We start from the raw sequence: 23,079 nt of genomic DNA, 5'->3' as shown, positions 1-23,079 counted from the left end.
GACTGGGCAAATTACTTACCCTCTCTGATCTTCAGCTGCCCCATCTGTAAAATGGAGACAATGACCCTACAAACCTAAAAAGAACCGAAAGAAGACAATGTGTACTGCCCGGCACGTTCAGCGAACACCGTGTATTTTTTCCACTCCCTTGGAAGCACGTTTGGTATCACCCTGCCTCACAGGTGGGTAGAGCAGACTCCAGAGAGCCGAGACAGCCGCCCAAGTGACCGGGCCTGGGACCTCCTCCCCGTGTCTCCCCGCCCCCAGGAGGAGGCCTCTTCCTGGCATCAATGATACACAGCCACTGCCCCCCACGCCCCTCCGCCCTGAGACCGCCCCCCGCAGGCCTCACATGACCTGGCCCAGCCCCAGAGTTTTCCAGTCACTCACTGGGGAGGGAGCCAATGCCCCAGGAAACTGCTTAAACAGGGCTGGCTACTGGGAAGGCAGGTTCCCAGCTCCCAGCAGTGACCCAGCTCCTCCCCTGCCCCCCCCAGGGGCACCACCCATCCTCTGGGACGCCAAAGGCCAACACTTAAAGGCACGAGGGGGCCTGCAGACGGTGATGGTCCACGGGACTCCAGCGAGCCCCTCTCTGCGAGTTACTCACCACCTGCTTCCACCCTTGAGACTCTGGCTGTTTCACTTGAGGAACTAGTACCTGCCACGCTGTGTGGCCTCAGGCCAGTTGCTTAACCTCTCTGCGTCTCAGGAACCTCTTCAGTCAAGAGAAATGAGCAGAGTTTGGGAAGCACGGAGGAGGCAGCAGAGTTGGAACAATGACCCAGGAGTCAGAGCGCCTGTGACAGCTCTAAGGCCTCCCTGACCTCTCCTGTCCCTTCCAACGCAGTCTCCACCCAGGACAGAAAGTTCTGAGCACACTGATCATGTCCCTCCCCAGACTGAAACTCTTGAACAAGATACACTGTGAGGTCCTAGTGAGACAGCAGGTTCTCGGGCGGAGTCCCGGGCCACACCTCCTCCGCCAGGCGGGGCGGTACAGTGCGCTCACCCAGCCCCTGCGCACACCGGGGCCACCTCCTCTCCCTGCTCCGCCCAGCACCCCCTGCCCCGGGGTAGTTCCCTGAGCACTTCTGCCGGGTCAGGCGCACCCCCCCGCCCCATCAGTTACCTTCCTGTCCCAACACCCACCCCAGACACGTGGTCACCGTATCTCACTCATCTCTAGCTCCGAGCCCAGCGCCCGGCTCCTGGTAAGTGTCCAACACAAACGTGCCAGGCGGGGAGGAACGAAGCAAATGACAGCAAGGTAACAGATCCGTGAGCTCCGGCGGCGTCCTCGGCAGGCTGGGCAGCCCTGGGGGAGGTGGCCGACTCGCTGGCCGCGTGCCTTCACCCCCCTGCCCGGGAGCACCTCACCTCTCGGGCCTCTCCCCCTCCCCCAGCACCCGCAGCTCACCCATGGTGAGGGCTGGAGAGTCAATCCCCCTGGGGGCGGAGTTCAGTGTCTGGCAGGAAAAGGGGGCTCCTTGCACTTGACCTCTGGGGAAGGCAAGTGGGACGTGGGTGTGCCAGGGCGCTGAGCTTCTGCTGCAGGGTCCTCCGAGAGCCTGGACACCACCCTCCCGACCGGCTCAGGCACTGCCCTCATCTGCCACCCGTGTCCCGCGACCCAGCCGCCCAGTGCCCTGGAGAACACAGACCCCGTGGAGTCAGGGAACGGGGGCTCAGCCCCATTGAGCCATCTCAGACCAGCCTCCGACCTCTCTGCTCCCTTCTCTCCACACAACAGGGGTCAGAGGCTGCTTCCGCCACTGTGGGGACCCAGGCATCTCTGCCCGTTCCTTTAGGGGCTACAGAATGACCTCCCCGGGCGGCCTGCTCCCTCCCCATTCTTGCCCTCATAGTCCTGGTGGGCCCTGACCTCACCACCCTCCACTCAAGGTTTTACTGAGAAACACGAGGCTGTCAGTTGGGACTGTCTCCAACGTTCCTTCTGGACAATCCAAATCTACCCCATCTTCTCCCATTTCCTAAAAGCATCCCTGGTCCCATTAAGGAGCTGGGATGGAAAACTGTGTAAATTCTTAAAGAGATGGGAATACCAGACCACCTGACCTGCCTCTTGAGAAATCTGTATGCAGGTCAAGCAACAGTTAGAACTAAACATGGAATAACAGACAGGTTCCAAATAGGAAAAGGAGTACGTCAAGGCTGTGTATTGTCACCCTGCTTATTTAACTTATATGCAGAGTACATCATGCAAAATGCCAGGCGGGATGAAGCAGAAGCTGGAATCAAGATTGCCGGGAGAAATATCAATAACCTCAGATATGCAGATGACACCACCCTTATGGCAGAAAGTGAAGAGGAACCAAAGAGCCTCTTGATGAAAGTGAAAGAGGAGAGTAAAAAAGTTGGCTTAAAGCTCAACATTCAGAAAACTAAGATCATGGCATCTGATCCCATCACTTCATGGCAAATAGATGGGGAAACAGTGGAAATAGTGACAGACTTTATTTTCTTGGGCTCCAAAATCACTACAGATGGTGACTGCAGCCATGAAATTAAAAGACATTTGCTCCTTGGAAGAAAAGCTATGACCAACCTAGACAGCATATTGAAAAGCAGAGACATTACTTTGCCAACAAAGGTCCGTCTAGTTAAAGTTATAGTTTTTCCAGTAGTCATGTATCGATGTGAGAATTGGACTATAAAGGAAGCTGAGCACCGAAGAATTGATGCTTTTGAGCTGTGGTGTTGGAGAAGACTCTTAAGAGTCCCTTGGACTGCAAGGAGATCCAACCAGTCCACCCTAAAGGAAATCAGTCCTGAATATTCATTGGAAGGACTAATGTTGAAGCTGAAGCTCCAATACTTTGGCCACCTGATGTGAAGAACTGACTCATTAGAAAAGACCCTGATGCTGGGAAAGATTGAAGGCAGGAGGAGAAGGGAACGACAGAGGATGAGATGGTTGGATGGCATCACCGACTCAATGGCCATGAGTTTGAGTAAACTCCAGGAGTTGGTGATAGACAGGGAGGCCTGGCGTGCTGCAGTCCATGGGGTCGCACAGAGTCGGACACGACTGAACGACTGAACTGAATGCCCATCAAGGGCCCAGCACCTCACCCCACCACCCCCACCCACTTCATCACACCGGGGACCACCCTCTCTCGTTTGCCTAAAGAACAGGCTCCTGGGGACGTCCTCGGCAGTTCAGTGCTTAAGACTGCACCTTCTAATGCACGGCCGGGTTTGATCCCTGGTCACAGAACTAAGATCTCTCATGCTTCAGGGTGTAGCCAAAAAGTGAAAAAACAACTTCTTTTGTTTTTGTTTTTGTCCCCTCTTGAAGCAGTCCTGGCCCCCAGCACAAGCCACTCCCTTGGGTCTCCCCACTTCCCTCCCCCGGGACACCTTTTCCCAACCCCTCTTTGCTTGGCCAGCATCTGGCACTTGGTCCCCTCCTGGCCCCTTAGCCACTCCCACTTCGGACTCCAGCCCCATCAATCTTCCAAAGGTGCTCTGACAATAGAGGCCCACCCGCCTCTGTGCTTCCATCTCGTCTGACTTGCACTCTCAACAGCCTGCAGCCCTGGCGACACCAGCTCTGCGCTGCGGACACCCCACTCTCCCTTCCCGGAGCGCCCAGCCGCCTCCTCCCAGCCTCCAGGATCCCCTGACCCCTGCGTGCCCCCTGACCCCTGCATGCCCCCTGACCCCGCATGGTCCCGCCTGCACCATCTCTATGCTAATGACACCCAACCAAGGGGCCCCCACGTCGCACCTGGACTTCTAAGCCAGTTTCTCAAACCCGACCCCAATTGGATTCTTGGATTCTCCAAAGCTATGCTTCCAGCCTCCTCTGAACCACCTTTTTTTAATGACATCAACACCCACCTAGACACTCAAAAGAAGATTCTAGAAGTCTTGACTCCACTTGATTCCTCTCTTTCCCTCACCCCATGACCAAGGAAAGTGGAGTCACTCAGTTGCGTCCTACTCTTTGCAACCCCGTGGACTGTAGCCTACCAGGATCCTCCGTCCATGGGATTTTCCAGGCAAGAATACTGGAGTGGGTTGCCATTTCCTTCTCCAGGAAATCTTCATGACCCAGGGATTGAACCCAGGTCTTCCGCATTGTAGGCAGACGCTTTACTGTCTGAGCCATGAGGGAAGTGGTGACCACCCCATGACCAATCCACCAGCAATTCCAGCTGACTCTTTTTCTGACAAGCAACCTGAATGCGACAACTTCTCTCCAGCCCCGTGGCCTCCACTCACACCCCGGCCACGGTCACCCTTCATCCAGGCCCGAGTCTACCCGGCCCCCGGGTCGGTTCTCTTCCTGCAGCCAGAGGACCCTTCCCCGAGGTACGTTGGAGCCCACGAGGCTCCAGCGGGCCGTGGAGGGCTGGAGGGACGGCTGGGGGCACACGGCCACCTGCGGGCAGGGCTTCCCCTTTCCCATCCGTGCGTGAGGCCCTCGCCCCGCAGCACCCACCCCAGTGCTTCCACGTCATAGGCACTCAGTTTATTTCTGAATAAATTATCTGAAAAAAGGTAAACTTCTTTCCAGCGTTGTTAATAGCTGAAATCTTGGGGATCGTATGTCATTAATAAAGTACTCACGGGTAACTAAAAGGAGACTGCCTAAGACTTCCTGTTGTACCTGGATTAACCATCCCAACCTCCTGCCTCTCACACTGCTCCCTCCCCTCGCCTGCTGCAAACCAGGCCTCGGGGCCTTTGCATCTGCTGTGCCCCTGCCTGGAACACCCCTCTCTGCTCCGCGCAGGGGGAGAGGGAGGGGTCCCTTAAGACTCAGCTTGGGGACTTCACTGGGGGTCCAGGGCTTAAGACTCCAAACTCCCAATGCAAGGGGCACGGTTGGATCCCTGACCGGGGGACTAGCATCCTACCTGCCACGTGGTGTGGCCAGAAACTTTGAAAATACAACATTTTTTAAAAAAGACTCAGCTTAAATGCCTCCCCCAGAGGCCCCTGACCGCCTTGAGCTGACAGAGTCTGCACCACTCGCCCCACACGCACCCCTTCTCGCCCGCCCCCGCCCCAGCCCCGCCCCATTATTCCTGCCCTGTCACACCAGGTTGCTCCCTTCCAGGGCTAGTTTCCTGGCACACCGTTTCGTCTGTTGCCTTGTTTGACTTCTCTGGCTTTCATCACAAAAGACCCACAGGGCAAGTTCTCTCCCTGCAGCGACTGCGGGCAACCTGCCAGGCTCTGGTCGGGGCGAGGCCCGGTCCTGAGCAGGGTGCTTGTATGACCTATGACCCCACTTTACAGACAAGGAAACAGATGCAGAGGGACCAATACAGGTGCGGCAGAGAAAGGCCTGGCCAGGAGCTGGGCACCAGTGCCCTGCACAGACCCAGCCCTTGTGGGCCCTGAAGGGGCGCCTGCCGACTGAGCAGATGAACCGCTGAAGAAATGAAGGTTGCACACCGCGGTGCCGAGAGCGGTTGTCTTCAGGTGGCACGACAGAGGCCGATTTTAAACGTCTTCTCCCTGAGCGCTCCAAGTTTTCGTCAATGGTCACATAATATGTGCATGATTTAACAGTAAAATAAACCCTGATTTTAAAAGAAATTCAAAGGTTCTGAGTAATGTCTGGGTTCAGGAATATTCTTCTTCAATTTCCAGAGATTGTTATGCCTCTACTTAATTTAAACCATTGTTTTCGTAGAGAAATTGAATAAAAAGCCCACATTTTTAAAGCTTGCGCCAAGCCTGCCCACTTCAAACAGTGCAGAGAGGGCAGCAACGGGAGCCGGCTCCCGCCTCCCGCTCAGGGCTGGACTCGCGGACGCGCCCGATCAGGAGCCGCTGGGGGGGGACCTGTGAGGGCCAGGCTCTCGGGGAGCAGGGGGTTCAGCCCCAGAAACGCCGCCCCGCCTCAGGCCCCAAGCGCAGCCGTGCACAGGGCTCACCCCAAGCCACCCGCCCTGCCCCAGACCTGGGCTGTCCCTGCATGAAGGCGGTGGGGGGGCCTGGACCAAGTCACCCTCCCGGCAGGCTGGTGGCAAGGTGAACTCCTTGGCAGAAGGGCTGGTCAGGGGAAGGTAAAGCCCATGGCTCGGCGCAGGCTCTGACCCGGGGTGGGCACAACGTGTACTTCCGGCCGAGCGACCCGTCGCCTGCCCCGAGTCCCCACCGTGTGTGCGTCCTGCTGCCAGGGGCCGTCAGGGGCGCAGCCAGGCCCCGAAAGGGGTGGCATGGCTCCACGGTACAGGGGTGAGAGCCGGGGCTGCCTCCGATCCTCTGGGCAGGTGAGATAACCCACCCGAGCTGCAAGGGGAGCTGATGAAAAAGGCCACTCGTCAGGGTGGAACGAGCTCCCTGAGCCCTGTGCCCGCTGCCGAGCCTGCCACGCGTCAGTATGAGCTACGGCCGTCAGCGCTCTCCCAAACACCAGCCGTTACTGTCTGCTTTTTCCAGATGCCAGGCCCAGCGGTCCCTCTGAGCACCGAGTTCTGTTCTAGGCCTTAACCCTAAACTGCGGGGCGATGAACACAGCTATGTGGGTGAGAAGACACACATCCTTCCAGTGAAGGGCAAGGTGTGTGAAAGTCCAGACGTGGGTTAGTCTCTGCTCCCTCCCTTCTTCAAAGGGAGAAGGGAGACAGAACAGAGCGGGACTGTAGCAAGAGCTCAGGGCCCCAGGGTTTGAACCCTGCTACTCACGCTGTGGCCTTGGGAAAGTCACTCAACCTCTCAACTGAGTCTCAAGACTCAGTATCCTCATCCGTGGGGCTTCCCTGGTGGCTCAGATGGTAAAGAATCCGCCTGCAATGCAGGATTCGATCCCTGGGTTGGGAGGAGCCCCTGGAGAAGGGAATGGCAACCCATTCCAGTATTCTGGCCTGAAAAACCCCATGGACAGAGGAGCCTAGAGGGCTACAGTCCATGGGGTTGCAAAGAGTCAGACATGATTGAGCAACTAACACACTCCCTCATCTCTAAGATGGGATAATGGTACCCACCTGCAAGATCAGTATGGGAGTTAAATGAATTGATGCATGAAAAATGTCTTCCATAAAATATAAGCATGAGTTGTCTTTAAAAATCAAGCTCCTGATTATCTGCCTAAATGAAGGGCAGGAGCAGCAGAGGTAATCAAAAGCTCTGAATAACCAGGACTTCCCTGGCAGTCCAGTGGTTAAGACTCTGCACTCCCAGTGCAGGGGCCTGGGTTCAATCCCTGGTCAGGGAACTATGAATGAGATCCCACATACCACAAGTTGAAACCAAAAATAAAAGGAAGAAAGAAAAGGCACCGAATAACCTAAATAACCCTTACTTTTATCTTTGGGGTGAACAGAAGGAAGCAGATACACCTTCCCAACTCTGTCTTTTTTTGGCCTGATATTAAAATGGAAATCTTTTAAGACTCCATCAGCCACAGATGCTTGGTAGCAACAAGTTTAGGGGATAAGAAGAAACTACCCCCCAAACTATAGACTTTGAGGGGCACGGATGACTCATAGAGCACGACGCCCCTGGAAGGAGAGGTGTGGCGGGGTTCCTTTGCAGGTACCCCGATGATGCTGAGCGCTCAGACTTGAGAAAGTTTCAGGACTTGCCCTGCTCTGTCGCAAGCCCTGCAGACTCCTAGCTCACTGAGTCCTAGCTCACTAAGCTTCCGATAGCTCATGGCTCTGAGCCTTGGCTGTTCCCTCCACCCAGACCCCTGCCCCTCCCCACCCACTCTTCTGCCGCACTCTGCACACCCTCCTGTATGTAGCTGGGCACACACCCCTCTCCCAGCCAGGGCTCTCAGACTGTCCAAGAGCTACAGGCTGCCCATTCGACAGTCCGATTCTGCTCTGCCCCTGACTCCATACAGATGCGTCCTGCCCGCTGCTGCCAAAGCCAGCCCCAGGCAGCGCCGGCCACCTGCGTCCCGGCCACGACACCTTCAGCAGCCCCGAGCTATTCAGCTTGGCCACAGCCTCTCCTCGGGCACGCCAGCCGCATGGCCCCCCGGATACCTGGGCCGTCTTGAGCGTGGTCTTCCCATCAGTGGCCAAGCAGGCTCTCAATTAACTGAAACGCATCCATATCCGACGTGCCTGGGAAGGTGAGCTCTCAGTGTCTGAAGTGCAGAGCTCATCTGAGGGCCACTTACTCAGTGTAACCCTGCCATCCCAGCAGACCCCGCCCCAGGGTGAGCTGCCACGCTCAGTCTGCTCCTGTGAGGACCCTGGAGGGTCGCCACGTCAGAATGCCAGCTCCAGGGAGGGGCTGTGCCCGGGGAGCCCACTGCCAGATCCCCTTGGCATGCATGTGGATGTCTAACCACTGGTTCTCCAGAGGGGGAAGGAGGGGTGGCTTGATTTTCAGTGTTTCCCAGTTTCTGTGCTGTAAATACTCTTGTGTGCTCGGTCTCCCAGTCGTGTCTGACTCTTTGCCTAAATTCTCCAGGCAAGAATACTGGAGTGAGTTGCCATTTCCTACTCGGGGGGACCTTCCCGACCCAGAGATGGAACCCAGGTGTCTTGCGTCTCTTGCATTGGGAGGTGGATTCTTTACTGCTGCATCCGATTCTCTGACTGTGGCCAATTTCAAGCTACAAGGTGAACCACTGAGCCCAGAGCTGGGAAGAGACGGGCGGCAGCGGCTGGGTAGACATTAAGCCCCCACTGATGAAGGCCCCATTTACGATTGTTCAGTCTTACGATGCTCTGAAAGTGCGCGTCCAGTGGAGCCTGCACTTGGGATTCTGAGGCCGGATCTTCCCCAGGCTGGCGGTGTGTGCAGGACAACACTCTGTCATGACGCGGGGCCGGGCAGCACGCCTCCACTCCCGGCCAGACCCGCAACCTCCAGGGTAAACAGCCCAGACGCTTACCACCACTCTGCGCCCAGACAGCCATTCTGCGTTTCACTTTCAGTCCAGTGTTCGATAAACTGCATGAGACAGTCAACACTCTGTTATAAAACAGCCTTTGTGTTAGACGATTCTGCCCAACTGTAGGCTAATGGCAGTGTTCTGAGCCTGTTTAAGGTAGGTGAGGCTAAGCTATAATGCAGGTCAATGGCACCCCACTCCAGTACTCTTGCCTGGAAAATCCCATGGATGGAGGAGCCTGGAAGGCTGCAGTCCATGGGGTCGCTGAGGGTTGGACACGACTGAGCGACTTCACTTTCACTTTTCACTTTCATGCATTGAGAGGGAAATGGCAACCCACTCCAGTGTTCTTGCCTGGAGAATCCCAGGGACGGGGGAGCCTGGTGGGCTGCCGTCTATGGGGTCGCACAGAGTCGGACACGACTGAAGTGACTTAGCAGCAGCAGCAGGTGTATTAAATGCATTTTTGACTTATGATATCTTCTTTTTTAACGTTTAATTTATTTATTGGCCACACCATGTGGCTTGTAGGATCCTAGTTCTCTGACCAGGGATGGAACCTGGGCCCTGGCAGTGAAACCACTAACTCCTAATTACTAGATCACCAGGGAATTCCCTCAACTTCGATTTTCAATGGACTATGGGTTTATCAGGAGCCATCATAAGTTGAGGGAGATTTGCATAGGTATATATTTTTATATATACACAGATAGAGACAGAGAGAGAGAGAAACATATATACATACAAAAGATACAAATAACCATAAACACAGATAATAGAAACTGAAGTAATAAGGAAGTACTACAGTTTGAGTATTTATTACCCTTGTTTTCAGTATAATTTATTTAAGTATAAATTTATACACTACAGCCAGTTTACTATATACTATAAGCTGGCAAGTTCACAGCCCAGCTCGCAAAATGCTAACAGCAATCGGCTCTCGCACTTCGGTACAAACAGGGCCCAGCACACGACTGCCTGGGGCCAGGCCCAGGCTGCGAGGGGCCAGGCCGCTCTGGGAGCTCATCGGACTAGGCCTCCAGTGGGAGTGACACCAACCCCCCATCAGGGCAAAGAGAAACCAGGGAACTCGCTGGGGACACACGGCGAGGAAGGAGCTGGGGCGGCCCGGCGGGGCGGCAGGAGAACTCTGGCCCCCTCCCCGTCTACAAGTCTGACTGTCTTTCCCGGTCTTGAGGGCAAAGACAGCAGATGGGAATCCAGAGGTACTAAAGACAAGCTTGCAGAAGAGAGCAAGGCCTGGGCGGTCAGGAAGACCCCGGCTTGAGTCCTTCTCTAACTGTGACCTTCGGCAGTCACTTAAACGCTGAGCTTCATCCTTCTCACCCGTAAAATGGGTCTGAGCCAGCTTCACTGCCTAAATATCCGAGCAGTTGCAGAAACAGAGAGAGTGTACATGGAAAGAGCAACATAAATCTGAGCTACTATTGTACACACATACGCAGTATGCATCACTCACTTTGTCTTTTCAAAACTAATCTGAGGTCATATTCTTTCCACTCTGCTCCTTCCCGCTGTTTAAAAGATGACCTATGCGCACCAGCTAGCCCAGCACTTGGCACATACCAGGCTCCATAAAGATTATTCACTTATCTGTTGGTTCACCACTTATTTAAATAGCAGTGTCAGTCGCTCAGTCGTGTCTGACTCTTTCTTACCCCACAGACTGTGTAGCCTCTGTCCATGGAGATTTTCCAGGCAAGAATGCTGGAGTGGGGAGCCTTTCCCTTCTCCAGGGGATCTTCCCAACCCAGAGATCAAACCCCGGTCTGCCCAACTGCAGGCAGATTGTTTACCATCTGGGCCACCAGGGAACCCAGTGGGCCTTCCTCTTAAATGAACCTGGTACCAGGGCCCCAGGAAGTCCGCCAAGTGGAATCCCCACACCCCTTCAAAGCTAAACTGAGAAACAGCACAATTTAGGAACCGTTAGCTCCTGGTCATCCCGGTAATCAACACCGGTTTACTGAGCGCCTCCTGTGCGTCAGGCCTGGAGGTCAGGACAGATCTGGACCCTGCTCTCCTAGGCCTACAGGTCCACGGGGGGCCGGTAAAAACTCACTCCGACCACAGCGAGGGCTCTGCGAGCACCACCAACGGCAATTCTGCTGCCCGGAGAGGAGGAGGACCCCGGGAGAGACGTGAAGAGGGGAGAACCGGAGCAGCTTTCCGGAGAGAGGGAACCCCGGGGGCACAGGTCCTCTGACGGAACAGCAAGGAGCGGGGGGGCCCGGATGGGAAGGCAGGAGGGGCAGCGGAGTGAGAAAGACATGGCCCCCCGCCCCACCCGAGGCCTCGCGTGCCGGGGGAAGGGTTTGGAGCCCCCTCAGAGAGGTTTTACCCCAGTCACAGGGTGCGTGGTTCCCATCCCCGGAGCCCGGACGCTCTGGGGCACCGTGCTGGGAGCACAGACAGAGGGCCCGCAGGGAAGGGCTGAGTGCTCAGCGAGCCGCTGCCCTCTGTCCCTGGGGAGCCGCGGAGGGCTGCAGCCGGAGAGGGGCGGGACGCCTCCGCCCCCGACGGAAGCCCCGGCGGGGCCGAGGGCTCTGAGCCAGTCTCAGCGCCAGAGACCCCTCCCCACCAACCCCTGCGTGGCCCGAGGCAGGGTCCTCGGGCTCTCAGGCTGAAGGGGGCTTCCTGACCCCTTGCCCAGGGTCCGCGCCTGGGACAGGGAGGAAGCACTGCCCCCTGGCTCCGCTGTGTCAGGGGCGCCTCCGTCTCAGGACCAGCCCGGGGGCCCGGGAGGCTGGTCTTCGCCTTCCCGCCCTGACACACGTCTTCGGCCTCCAGCAGAGGCCAGGCCTGACTGCGCTCCACGGGGGCCTCCCCACAGCAGCCCAGGCGTCCTCGCCTGCCTCCCACACTCTCCTCCTCCAGGAGGCCGCCCTGCTCCGCCTCCAGGCAGGGCTCCAGGGTGGGAGAGGCCTGCCCGGAGCAGAAACAAGAAGAGCACTCCCTGACCCCTCCCAATCCCGGGACTCCGGGTCAGCGCGGGGGAGCTGAACCACAGGGACAGCAGGACCTAAAGGCCGCGGGAACCAGAGGAAGGGAAGCGCTGGGTGCGAGTGAGAATTCCCGCGCTGTCTGCACAGAGCCTGCCACACACACAGAGACACGCAGAGACAGAGACACACAGAGAGACACACACAGAGAGAGACACACAGACACACACACACACAGACACACACACATAGACACACACAGAGACACACAAACACTCACACACACGTAGACACACACACAAAGAACGCACACACACAGACACACAGAGAGAGACACACAGACACACAAACACTCACACACACATAGACACATATACAAAGAACACACACAGACACACACAGGCACATAGACACACACACAGATATAGACACATAGACACACGCACTCACACACAGCCACACGCACAGCCACATGCACACGCTGATGCACAAAGGCCGCACCGGGGCTGTGCAGAGGCCGGGACACGCGAGCAACACAGAGCCGGCCGTGGGGGGCGCACACTCGGGCGATGCCGTCACTCCAGGACGCAGGGCTGACCCACACACTCAGACAGAAGACGCGGCTCCGGGAGCCTCCCCCAGACACACGGGGACGCTCGGACACACCCGGACACGCGGGGGCGGCTCCCCGGGGACACAGGACGGAGCGGGGCCCCGGACTGGCGCGGGGACGCCCGCGGGCCGCTCGGCCCGGGACCGGGATCGCGGAGCCCCCGCCCGCCGCGGGCCGCACTCACCGCTCGGCCTTTGTTGTCCGCGCCGCTCACAAAGGCGCCGGCGGCCGCGCCTCAGCTGCCCGGCGGCCGCGGGCGCCCATGGCCGGGCCGGCCCCGCCCCGCGCCGCCGCTGGCCGCCGTGGCCGCCGCGAGGTCACGCCGCCCGGCTCCCCGCCGCCGCCGCCCCGCGCTCGGCGCCGCCCCGGCCCCCCGCGCGGCCGCGGCTGAGGTCACCGCTTAACCCCTGCGGGCCGGGCGGCCCGGAGCCGCCCCCGGAGCTCCCCGCCGGCCCCGCGGCTTGCATCCCTCCCGCCCGCCCGCAGAGACCCCCGGGTCACACGGGGCCCCCACTCCTTCTCCGCCCGCCGCGCGTCCCCTCGCCACCCCAGGCCTCCCAGCAGGGCTCTCACGCCCATTCTTGCTTCTCCTCCTTCCAGGAGTCTGCCCCGGGCTCTCCCCCGAGGGGTGAGGATGCCTGGGTTGGCCCAGAGGAAAAGTCAGACCTGCGATGGCCCCCATCCAGTCTCAGCCGCAGAGGGGCCTCCTGAGGGCTCCGACCAGCCCCTGCACACGTTTCCGGGGACAGCCTCAGGACCACAGCACTGGCAGCTGCAGGCAGTGAGGGCTCTGAGCTTAGCAGCCAGCCTGCCATGTGGCTCCATTTTCCTGATGAGAAAACCGCGGCTTAGAGCTGCGACTTGGCAAAGCCCACCCAGGAAAGAAGCGGTAGACCCGAGATCCTAGCACACCCTTCCCTTCCAGCTCCCAAAGCTGCCAAACACTAGTTACTCCCTCTCAGAAATCCAAAGACGCATCCGGATATGATGCAATTAATTACAGTTATCAGGCCATTAATTAAGATTATCCCTGTTGTTAAACACTGCCCCCGCTACCTCCCTATTTGCAAAGAAATTCACACTCAGGCTTATCAGCAATTACTCGGGTTGATAATGATGAGTTTTGCAGCCTCCAAAGGGCACAGGTGTTATGCAGGCTGCAGTCTGTGTTGGCCTGTGTTTATTCATTCAAACAACCAGAAAAAAAAAAAAAAAACACCATTTTTTTTCTTTTAACTACTCCCTGTTTGGGCACCAGTCTTAGGGGCTAGGAATGAAACAAGGAACCAGAGAGACCTCGGCCCTGCCCCCTCAACAAGGAGACACGGATAACAGGCCTCTGCAGTCCAGTGAGACAGGCCACACCAGTCCGCGATCTCTGAAATCATCTTCCTCATTGTTGGGGTTGCTTGTTTATTGTCCATCTCCACACGAGAACATAAACCCCATAGAGCTTGTCTTAAGAGTTGTTCAGAATCATCCTAACCCCCAGGCCTAGGGCAACACGGCTCAGAGTGTATAGCCAGTTAATATTTGTTGAGCACTTATTATGTTCCGGGCTTCCCCGGTAGGTCATATGGTAAGGAATCCGCCTGAGATGCAGGCGGCCCTGGGTCAGGAAGATCCCCTAGAGAAGGGAATGGCTACCGACTCCAGTATTCTTGCCTGGAGAATCCCATGGATGGAGGAGCCTGGCAGGCTGCAGTCCATGGGGTCGCAAAGAGTTGGACATGACTGAGCAACTAACACTGTTATGCTTCCAGACATCATTCTAGGCACACAGGAGACATCATGGAGCGAGACAGGCAAGGCCCCTGCACTTCTGGATTGTCCATCCCTGGGACAAATGAACAATGGAGAAAGGTTTCAGGAATGCCAGAAAAGCGGCAAGAACATCGTCAGGTGTCTATCGGGTGACCTCAGAGCCAGAATGCCAGAAAAGCAGCAAGAACATCGTCAGATGTCTACCGGGTGACCTCAGAGCCAGAATGCCAGAAAAGCGGCAAGAACATCATCAGGTGTCTATCAGGTGACCTCAGAGCTCATGGCATTAAGCCCTGGACCAGAATTTAGACATTCGGATTCTGCTGGCACAGAGAAAACCAGTACAAGCCCTTGGACCTGCATCCACGACCGTCCAGACCTGTCCCAGCCCCTCCTGGGCCTGAGCCCTCGTGAGTCCTCTGGTCTGGAACACCTGTCCCAGGTTTGGCTGCGCTGAAGCCCACCCTCTTCCCAGATCTAACAGAGGCCCCGCACCTCCAGGACGTCTCTCCACGCGGCCCCTGCTCCCCAACCTCCTCTCCCACTGAGCTCGACAGCGCTTCACCCTCTGGTCAGTTGCTCCTGTTACCACTTCTGTTTCTGTTAGTTGATTCTGGGTAGGTACTGACTTGAACTGTCTCTCAGGCAGTTGAACTGTCTTGAGGGAAGCTATGATCCAAGCCTGGGGGTGGAGGCCATACCTCAGGCTCCCATTGTGTCCCCAAAACCCGGCAGAGGTTAGAAGCACACCAAGTGAGCACCCTCAGACGCCTATCAGTAGACCCCTCTGGAGCCAGCATTGTGATCCACCAGCTCGTAGGATGAATGGAGCCGACGGAAGCCTTTTGTTTTGCCCACAGTGATTTTGTTAATGTTGTTAATTAGCTCCCAACATTTAAAAATTGAGAGATTTCCCATGAGTTGCTGGACTGCTGGCTTCTCTTAACACATCTGAAGATCCGCTGATGCCTGGCTCCCCCGGGCCACACTCTGTAGGCCCCAAAGGGCCAGGGCCCTGTAGAAAGAGCTGTGTCCTTCCACTTGTCACCGTCCCTCCCAGCCCTGTGTCACCCTTTTGACCTTGACCCCCTCTGTGAATTAGTGTTTTCATTTCATTTTCTCTCTGTGTTCTACTTATATGAGAAGACAATCACAACATGGAAACACATACTCGAGAATAAATGAGCCCGCAGCCCTCCCCTTCTCGGCCAGGCCAGGCCCCAGAAGTAGTCGCTCAGATGTGCCCAACTCTTTGCGACCCCCTGGACTGCAGCCCACCAGGCTCCTCTGTTCATGGGATTTTCCAGGCAAGAATACTGGAGTGGGTTGCCATTTCCTTCTCCAGAGGATCTTCCCGACCCAGGGATCAAACTTGGGTCTGCACCGCAGGCAGGTTCTTTACCAGCTGAGCCACCAGGGAGGCACAAGCCAGGCCGGTCCTCCTGCATTCTTGCTGTCTTCGTCATCCTGCCCTGACCCTTGCACACCCCTCCTCTCCCACCTGCCCAACTTCCCATGCCGAGCTCCGCAACATAAACGAAGGTGCAAAGCGTGTCCCTGGGCCTTTGACTTCGTTCCTTCTGCCTGGAACACCGTTACCGTTCCGCACCGCCCCCCACCCCACCCCCACCCCCACCCCCCACAAGACACCATGGCTTTGGATGCTCTCCGCACAGGTCACACCTCACGGATCTGCTCTCCAGAGACCGAGATGAGGCTCCTGGGCTCCCATCGCGCCCTACAGTCTCCCCCTCGCCCTCCTGCAGTGTTTTGTGTGGGATTTGCCCCATGTCCTCCCTGGCACGTGAGTCCTCGGGAGCTGGGACTCTGCTGCCTCACTCATGCTGGAGTCCCCAGCACCTGGGACAGAGCCCGATGGAGTGGAAGCGTGAGACAAATATTTGCTAAATAGATGAGCGAATGGCTTTCAATAGCCACAAAAGGAACAAAAAGGATTTCTGGGACTGTTTCCATGTCCCAGAACATTCAATTAACCAAAATTTCACACTGGCCGAGCATTCTGGTGGTGCAGGATCTATTGTGTAAGCATAATCACAAATGCTACATCTGGGTGGGACTGGGACTCTTCTCCCTAGGCTCCACTGCCCAGCGGGGAAGGGGGCAGGACCAGGCACAGTGCTGCCTTCTGTTGGCCAGCGAAGCTCAGCGACCTGGCCACGGCTGCTAGCAAACTGATGGCACTGCGAGAGTGAAAGCCCAGGGCTCCCGCCGCTGCCTCCCAGCCCAGCCCACTGCAGCAGCCTGGCCTTGGAGCAGGTCAGAAGAGAAGTGGGTAGACGGCAGAGTGGACTTCCCAAGCCTAGATACCACCCTGGCACAGGCAGTGTAAATGGAAAGTGTGCGTAAAGGAACTAGCTCTTATTTCCCGTGTCATCAAAGCAATCACAAACAGACTCTTCTCTAAGACACGCTGGATCACATTTTGATTATGAATGAGGACGATGGGGTCTGTCTTACCAGAATGAAACCTCTTCCCGTGACACTGCTGTCCCTGTTCAGTAGGACAGGCATTTCGAAGGGATCTGGGATGCCCTGAGCCGTCCCCCCGCTGCCTTCTAGGTTCCTTCAAGGCAACACCTGCGTTTGGACTTCCCAGGCAGTGCCATTGCAGGAGATGCAAGAGATGCCAGTTTGTGCCCTGGGTGGGGAGACCCCCTGGAGGAGGGCATGGCAGCCCACTCCAGTATTCTTGCCTGGACAATCCCAAGCACAGAGAAGCCTGGTGGGCGACAGTCATGGGGTCGCATAGAGTCAGACACGACTGAAGCGACTTAGCATGCACACATGCTGAAGTCAAAGGCGTAGCCACAGCTGGAGGTGGTTCCAGGGGCTCAAGTAGAGAAGGAAATAACTTTCCTGAGCTACTAATTTATGGCCCTCGGTGTAAGGGAGAGGACAGTTTGAGCAGCTCTTTTTCTTAAGGATGTAGTCTCAAAGTTCTCCCAAAACAACCACCAGGGGTGATGGACACCCATGTCCAGAGGGCTGGACGCAGACAGCACGGAGCGCTGCCCCCCACTCTCCTTAGGACCCTCAGCCTCTTCCACTCAGTCCCAGTGCCTGTAAAAGCACAATAATCCTTTTGTTCCTTTCTATTTTAAAGAGATGGGGGGAAAAATTCTTAAACAGATGGGACTACCAGACCACCTGACCTGCCTCCTGAAAAATCTGTATGCAAGTCAAGTAGCAACTAGAAATGGACATGGAACAACAGACGGGTTCCAAATCGGGAAAGAAGTACGTCAAGGCTGTATATTGTCACCCTGCTTATTTAACTTATATGCAAAGTACATCATGAGAAATGCCAGGCTGGATGAAGCACAAGCTGGAATCAAGATTGCCGGGAGAAATATCAATAACCTCAGATATGCAGAAGACACCACCCTTATGGCAGAAACTGTAGAAGAAATAAAAAGCCTCTTGATGAAAGTGAAAGAGGAGAATGAAAAAGCTGACTTAAAACTCAAAATTCAGAAAACTAAGATCATGGCATCCAGTCCCATAACTTCATGGCAAATAGATGGGGAAACAGTGGAAACAGTGAGAGACTTTCTTTTCTTGGGCTCCAGAATCACTGGAGATGGTGATTGCAGCCATGAAATTAAAAGACTCTTGCTCCTTGGAAGAAAAGCTATGACCAACCTAGACAGCATATTAGAAAACAGAGACATTACTTTGCCAACAAAGGTCCATCTAGTTAAAGCTACTGGTTTTTCCAGTAGTCATGTATGGATGTGAGAGTTGGACTATAAAGAAAGCTGAGCACAGAAGAATTGATGCTTTTGAACTATGGTGTTGGAGAAGACTCTTGAGAGTCCCTTGGACAGCAAGGAGATCCAACCAGTCCATCCTAAAGGAAATCAGTCCTGAGTATTCATTGGAAGGACTGATGCTGAAGCTGAAACTCCAATACTTTGGCCACCTGATGCAAAGAACTGACTGCTTGGAAAAAACCCTGACGCTGGGAAAGATTGAAGGTAGGAGGAGAAGGGGGCGACAGAGGATGAGATGGTTGGATGGCATCACCGACTCGATGGCCATGAGTTTGAGTAAGCTCCAGAGCTGGTGATGGACAGGGAGGCCTGGTGTGCTGCAGTCCATGGAGCTGCAAAGAGTCGGATATGACTGAGCAACTGGACTGAACTGAACTGAATCCCGTAGGATTTTAAAGGACTGATCGAACACAGTGTAACAGATTTTTCAACATCTCACTGACAGAATTGGATACATGTGCTATTTGATACCACAATATCATAAGCATACTTATCATATATCATAAGATATTTTTGATGAGAGACAGCCTAGTGTAGTGGTAGTCAGGAGTTCAAACTTCAAACCCTGTTTAAAGGAATGACAAATATCAAAGGGAGAAAAGTAGAATGAATTCTGTGGTGTTAGACTGGAACTGGAGATTTTGGTGTGAGTTCAGAGCTCTGTCCCCTGAAAGAGCCTAGGAGCAGGGATACCCAGTCCCAGTGAACACACTTTGCAGCCAGGTCATGGATTCCAAATAGCACTCTCTGCTGAAAGAGACCAAAGCTCCTTGGAGAGATGACTGATTCCGGGGGAAGAACAAGCTGTGCCTGAAACATATTGTTGGGCCAGAAATTAATAAATTGCTCAACAAGTGGTGGAAACACAGCAGAAGGACACAGAAACCAACTCAAAAGAGGCTTCCGCCAGCCAAGCTCCAAGCAGTCAGTTCAGTCCAGTCGCGCAGTCGTGTCCGACTCTGCGACCCCATGAATCGCAGCACACCAGGCCTCCTTGTCCATCACCAACTCCCAGAGTTCACTCAAACCCATGTCTATCGAGTCAGTGATGCCATCCAACCATCTCATCCTCTGTCGTCCCCGTCTCCTCCTGCCCTCAATCTTTCCCAGCATCAGGGTCTTTTCCAATGAGTCAGCTCTTCGCATCAGGTGGCCAAAGTATTGGAGCTTCAGCTTTAGCATCAGTCCTTCCAATGAATACTCAGGACTGATCTCCTTTAGGATGGACTGGTTGGATCTCCTTGCAGTCCAAGGGACTCTCAAGAGTCTTCTCCAAAACCACAGTTCAAAAGCATCAATTCTTCAGTGCTCAGCTTTCTTCACAGTCCAACTCTCACATCCATACATGACCACTGGAAAAACCATAGCTTTGACTAGATGGACCTCCACTAGCCAAACCAAGGAGCAAGTTAAGCATCAAAATAAGTAATGATTGTAAGGATTCATATTCTGCTAAATACAATAGGAAACCAAGAGTCCACACTGATGTAATAAGTAAATGAATAAATTGAAAGCTGGGAATGCTATTTGCATACTCAGAGTACTTCCCCATGAAATACTTATTAACTGCAAAAAGGGAAAGAACAACTTTACTGTAGAGAAACCTGGCAGACACCTCCTCACCCAGCGGTCTGATTGGGTTAACGTGACCAGTCTGGGGACATTTGGACGTCATGAGGCTCCTGATGTGATTCAGTGAAAAAGACACACCATCACTTCATGATATTCCTGCCACACGTTTACAACTCACATGAAAATTTACAACTGAGCCTCTGAAGAGGCCGGATTCGCTGCAGCAGGACACATGCACGTCCACGTGCCGGGACAGCCCACTCCTTCCCGGAGCACCTGATTGGACCAAAGGGTCAGCAGCTGGCCAAAACCGGCCAATCAGCTCACTTCACCCAGGGATTTCCAACTGGAGAGCTGAGAGCCCGAGTCAGTCAAATGACCACGGGGCGCTGAGCCTGAAAGACGGCCGAGCCAGGGCCGGCATTCACGCTGCAACAAACCGCAGCCAAGTTCAAGCTGAGGTTCTGGGAGGCCAGAAACGCCATAGAAAAGCCAAAAAAAAAAAGCAAAGTTGGAGGAAAAGACAGAGAGACAGAGATCATCTAGCCCTAGCAAAAATAGTAGCAACAGTAATAGCAAACTTCCACAACACTCTCTACTGGTCTCTGTTTAATCGGTTAACGTGTGTTAACTCATTTCATCCTCACAGCAACCCTATAAAGCGGGTACTTTTATGCCTGGTTTACAGATGAGGAAACTGAGGCACATTGACATCCTGTCCTAGCCTTGAATGTCCATCCGAGTGACTGTTGGGTCATCACAGAGACCCCCCGCACACACTTCACTTGCACTTACCTGAGTGGGCTTTTAGTCCGATCATAAGAGGAGGCTGGTGCCCACTGCCTGTGGTCACTGTCTTGCTGCAGGATGAGCGGGGATTCTGGGGCCATTCGCGTGTCTAAACATCCTGCTCTAGCCTTTCTTCATTCCCCAAAAGGGAAAAGACAAAGGGGGAAGTGCCAGCCTGGGCCATCAGAGGCACCTAAAAACACATAAAGACCCTCCGCCCATCAGTCCAGACCCCACAGACCCCGTGTGCCCGCGGCTCTAAGCTGGGCAGCCAGCGGCATCCACTCGCCGTGGTGTCTGCAGCCTCCGCAGGGGAGGAGTAGGCAGAGCGCTCGGGGCTGTCTGCTGAGCCCAGAAGAGGCTGGGTTTCTCTGCTTGGTCCCTGGCCAAGGAGTCGGAAAGGACAGAGAGACAAGGTCTTTGCTCCTGGCATCAGGTTACTGCCCCTGCCCGGGGCTCGGGGGCCAGGCGAGCCTCCCAGGCAGGGAGAGTTGCCGGTCAGCTGACAGCAGACAGAGCCCAAGGCCTATTCTAGAAGCCACCATAAGCATGAAGAGGCTGTGACACCGGCCGCTGACGGAGGGAGCAGAGAGGGAACCCCGCAGACCTGTGAGCCTCCAGCCTTGCCAAGCAGACCGGGCTCCGGACTCGGGGCCAGACAGCAGGTCTCCAGGAGAGACAGTCCAGGCCTGGGCAAAGGGATGCGCAGCAGCTGGCAGCCTGAGGCCGCGGTGACACTCCGGGGAGGCCTCAGCCCGTGCCAGCAGGAGGGCCTGACCATGGCTGCGGCCTGGCACCGGCCCCAGGGCCTTCAGCATCCCCCAGTCTCAACGCCCAGGGCTGGGAGGTTCCATACGCTCCCTGGTCTCCCAGATGAAAGACGCTTTCTAAGAGTCATAAAACCGTCCCCACTCGGAACAATGGGCCCTTATCCCGCTGTGTCCTTCACATAAACTCCCATTAGCAACGCAACAGAAGCTGCAGGCAGGAGTTTCACAGACTGGATTTTTGGACCAGCCCCAGCGTTCATTAACATCTACTCCCTCGCCCTCTGTGGAGACTGCACGAATCACTCCCCTTTACAGAGAACCCACTGTGTGCTTGGCCTCCAGGGAACCCTGCAAGGAAGGTGGCTTTGTCCGGTTCTGTGAACACAGACATCGACCCAGAGAGGTTAAGTGACTCGCCCAGGGTCGCAGCGTGGCAGAGTGGGGGAGCCGGGGTTTAAATTCAAAAGCTGCTGCTTGCCCCATTCCCTGTGGGCTCGGGCTAAGATCCCCCAAGTCCAATGTGCTTCTCAGGGTTTTGCCTGGAAGCGGACATCTTCTGGGACCTCAGCGCCTTCACAGGACGGCTCTGTCACCTTCCCACCTGTCAGCAGAGATACAGCGGGCTGGGGCTCCCGACACGTCAGGGACGGACCCCAGCCCCTCCCTCAGGGGAGACCAGAGCCCCCCGTCTGCCTCACATTCATGCTTGCAAAGCCCCTTCACCCACTCCCCGACTAATGCCGCCAGTGATAAAGCTAGCTCCCTTTACAGAGCAGGAAATCCCCCTTTACCGAGCTCTGCCAGGCCCTGTGCCTTCCACATATGACCCCATTTACTCTTGAAAGAACGCACTAGAATAGCTGCTTTCAAGGTCCCCTTTTTTTCACATGAGGAGCTTAGGCACAGTAAGGTAGGCAAGCCACCCAAGGTCACACAGCAAGCGAGCGATGGCTTCCAAGTCCATCCGACTCCAGCTACCACCAAGCTACTACCCCAAGACTTCATAATGCAGGGTTCGGCAGACACTCCATCCCCACCAGCCCAGTCCCACGGTCCTAACTCACAGCTCCGGATGTCACCCCAGATCCGTGGAAGATGACAACAGCTGTCACTTCTAAATCCCTTCACCATCTCCTCTCTACCCAGCAACCCTCAAGGCTGATACTGCAGTTCTTGTCTTGCTGATGAAGAAACTGAGGCTCAGAAAGGGGAATGCCTTGTCACAGCCCCACAGAGCTGGTAAATAGGGTGCTAGGGTTTGACCCACTTCTATGGATTCCAGGACCACTGCTTCCTATTGGCAAACCCGCTTGGTGGTTAAACCAGACCACCCAACAGAGTCGTGGTATGTGTTGGGCTGCACCCCCCAGGCTGGCAAGCCCTGTACCAGCACAGCCTCAAGACCAGAGAAAGAGCCCAGAGTCAGCGACAAACATTAATGGCTTAATAGATGGGTGATCTCAGACTCTGAAGCAGGATTCTGGAGCAGCACCCTGCTGTGTGCGGCTGACGGCAGGCAGTACCTGCTGCAGTCCAGCTTCCCAGGGACTGGGAGGGAGAGGTTCCTAGTTATTGGGGGGAACTGATGTCGGGATGGCTCACCGGTGACCCAGAAACCAGCAGAGGGTCACGCCCCTCATGCCCCTTTGCCAGGGGTGTTTCCCCTTCCTGAGCCTTGGTTTCTTTGCTCGGCTATGGTGGACATGTTCTGATCTGAAGATTAGAACAGCCATCAACGGGGCCAGGGAACAAGTACATGGACGTGGACAGATTAGGCTCTGTGAGTGAGGGGAGAGTCAGCCACGTGAGTAGGGGGCAGGAGAAGTGGGGATGGGTCAAGCCAGGGATGCACGGAGAGCCAGACTGCAGCCATCCTGGGTGGCCTGATCATACACGTGCATTCGACTCTGCTCCCCAGTTAGGTGCCTAAGGTTTTCCTGCCACTGTTCCGGGGGCTGGGGGTACAGCGGTGAGT

At 55.5% G+C, this 23,079-nt stretch overlaps 1 protein-coding gene across 25 annotated transcripts in view; it reads right to left on the bottom strand.

Annotated features, from left to right (window-relative positions):
- Positions 1-23,079, bottom strand: part of ARHGEF10L (Rho guanine nucleotide exchange factor 10 like) — a 168,867-nt gene that overhangs the window by 138,714 nt on the left and 7,074 nt on the right. For 7 of the 25 annotated variants that reach the window (XR_015150053.1, XM_086364363.1, XM_086364456.1 and 4 more), the window contains exon 1: positions 12,600-12,707. The exons of 12 other annotated variants lie outside the window; for them this stretch is intronic. The gene's annotated coding sequence lies outside the window, so the exon portion shown is untranslated. Of the gene's footprint in view, positions 1-19; positions 75-661; positions 881-12,599; positions 12,708-13,081; positions 13,384-20,340; positions 20,528-23,079 lie in introns of those variants that run through there. 6 more of the 25 variants (XM_086364419.1, XM_086364482.1, XM_086364385.1 and 3 more) reach the window with 4 other exon arrangements.

The sequence above is a fragment of the Bos grunniens genome, chromosome 2 (genome assembly GCF_055505025.1).
Source record: "Bos grunniens cultivar Pamir isolate PY7600 chromosome 2, Bosgru_T2T1.0, whole genome shotgun sequence".
Classification (NCBI taxonomy): domain Eukaryota; kingdom Metazoa; phylum Chordata; class Mammalia; order Artiodactyla; family Bovidae; genus Bos; species Bos grunniens.
This window is presented reverse-complemented; position numbering and strand designations above follow the sequence as displayed.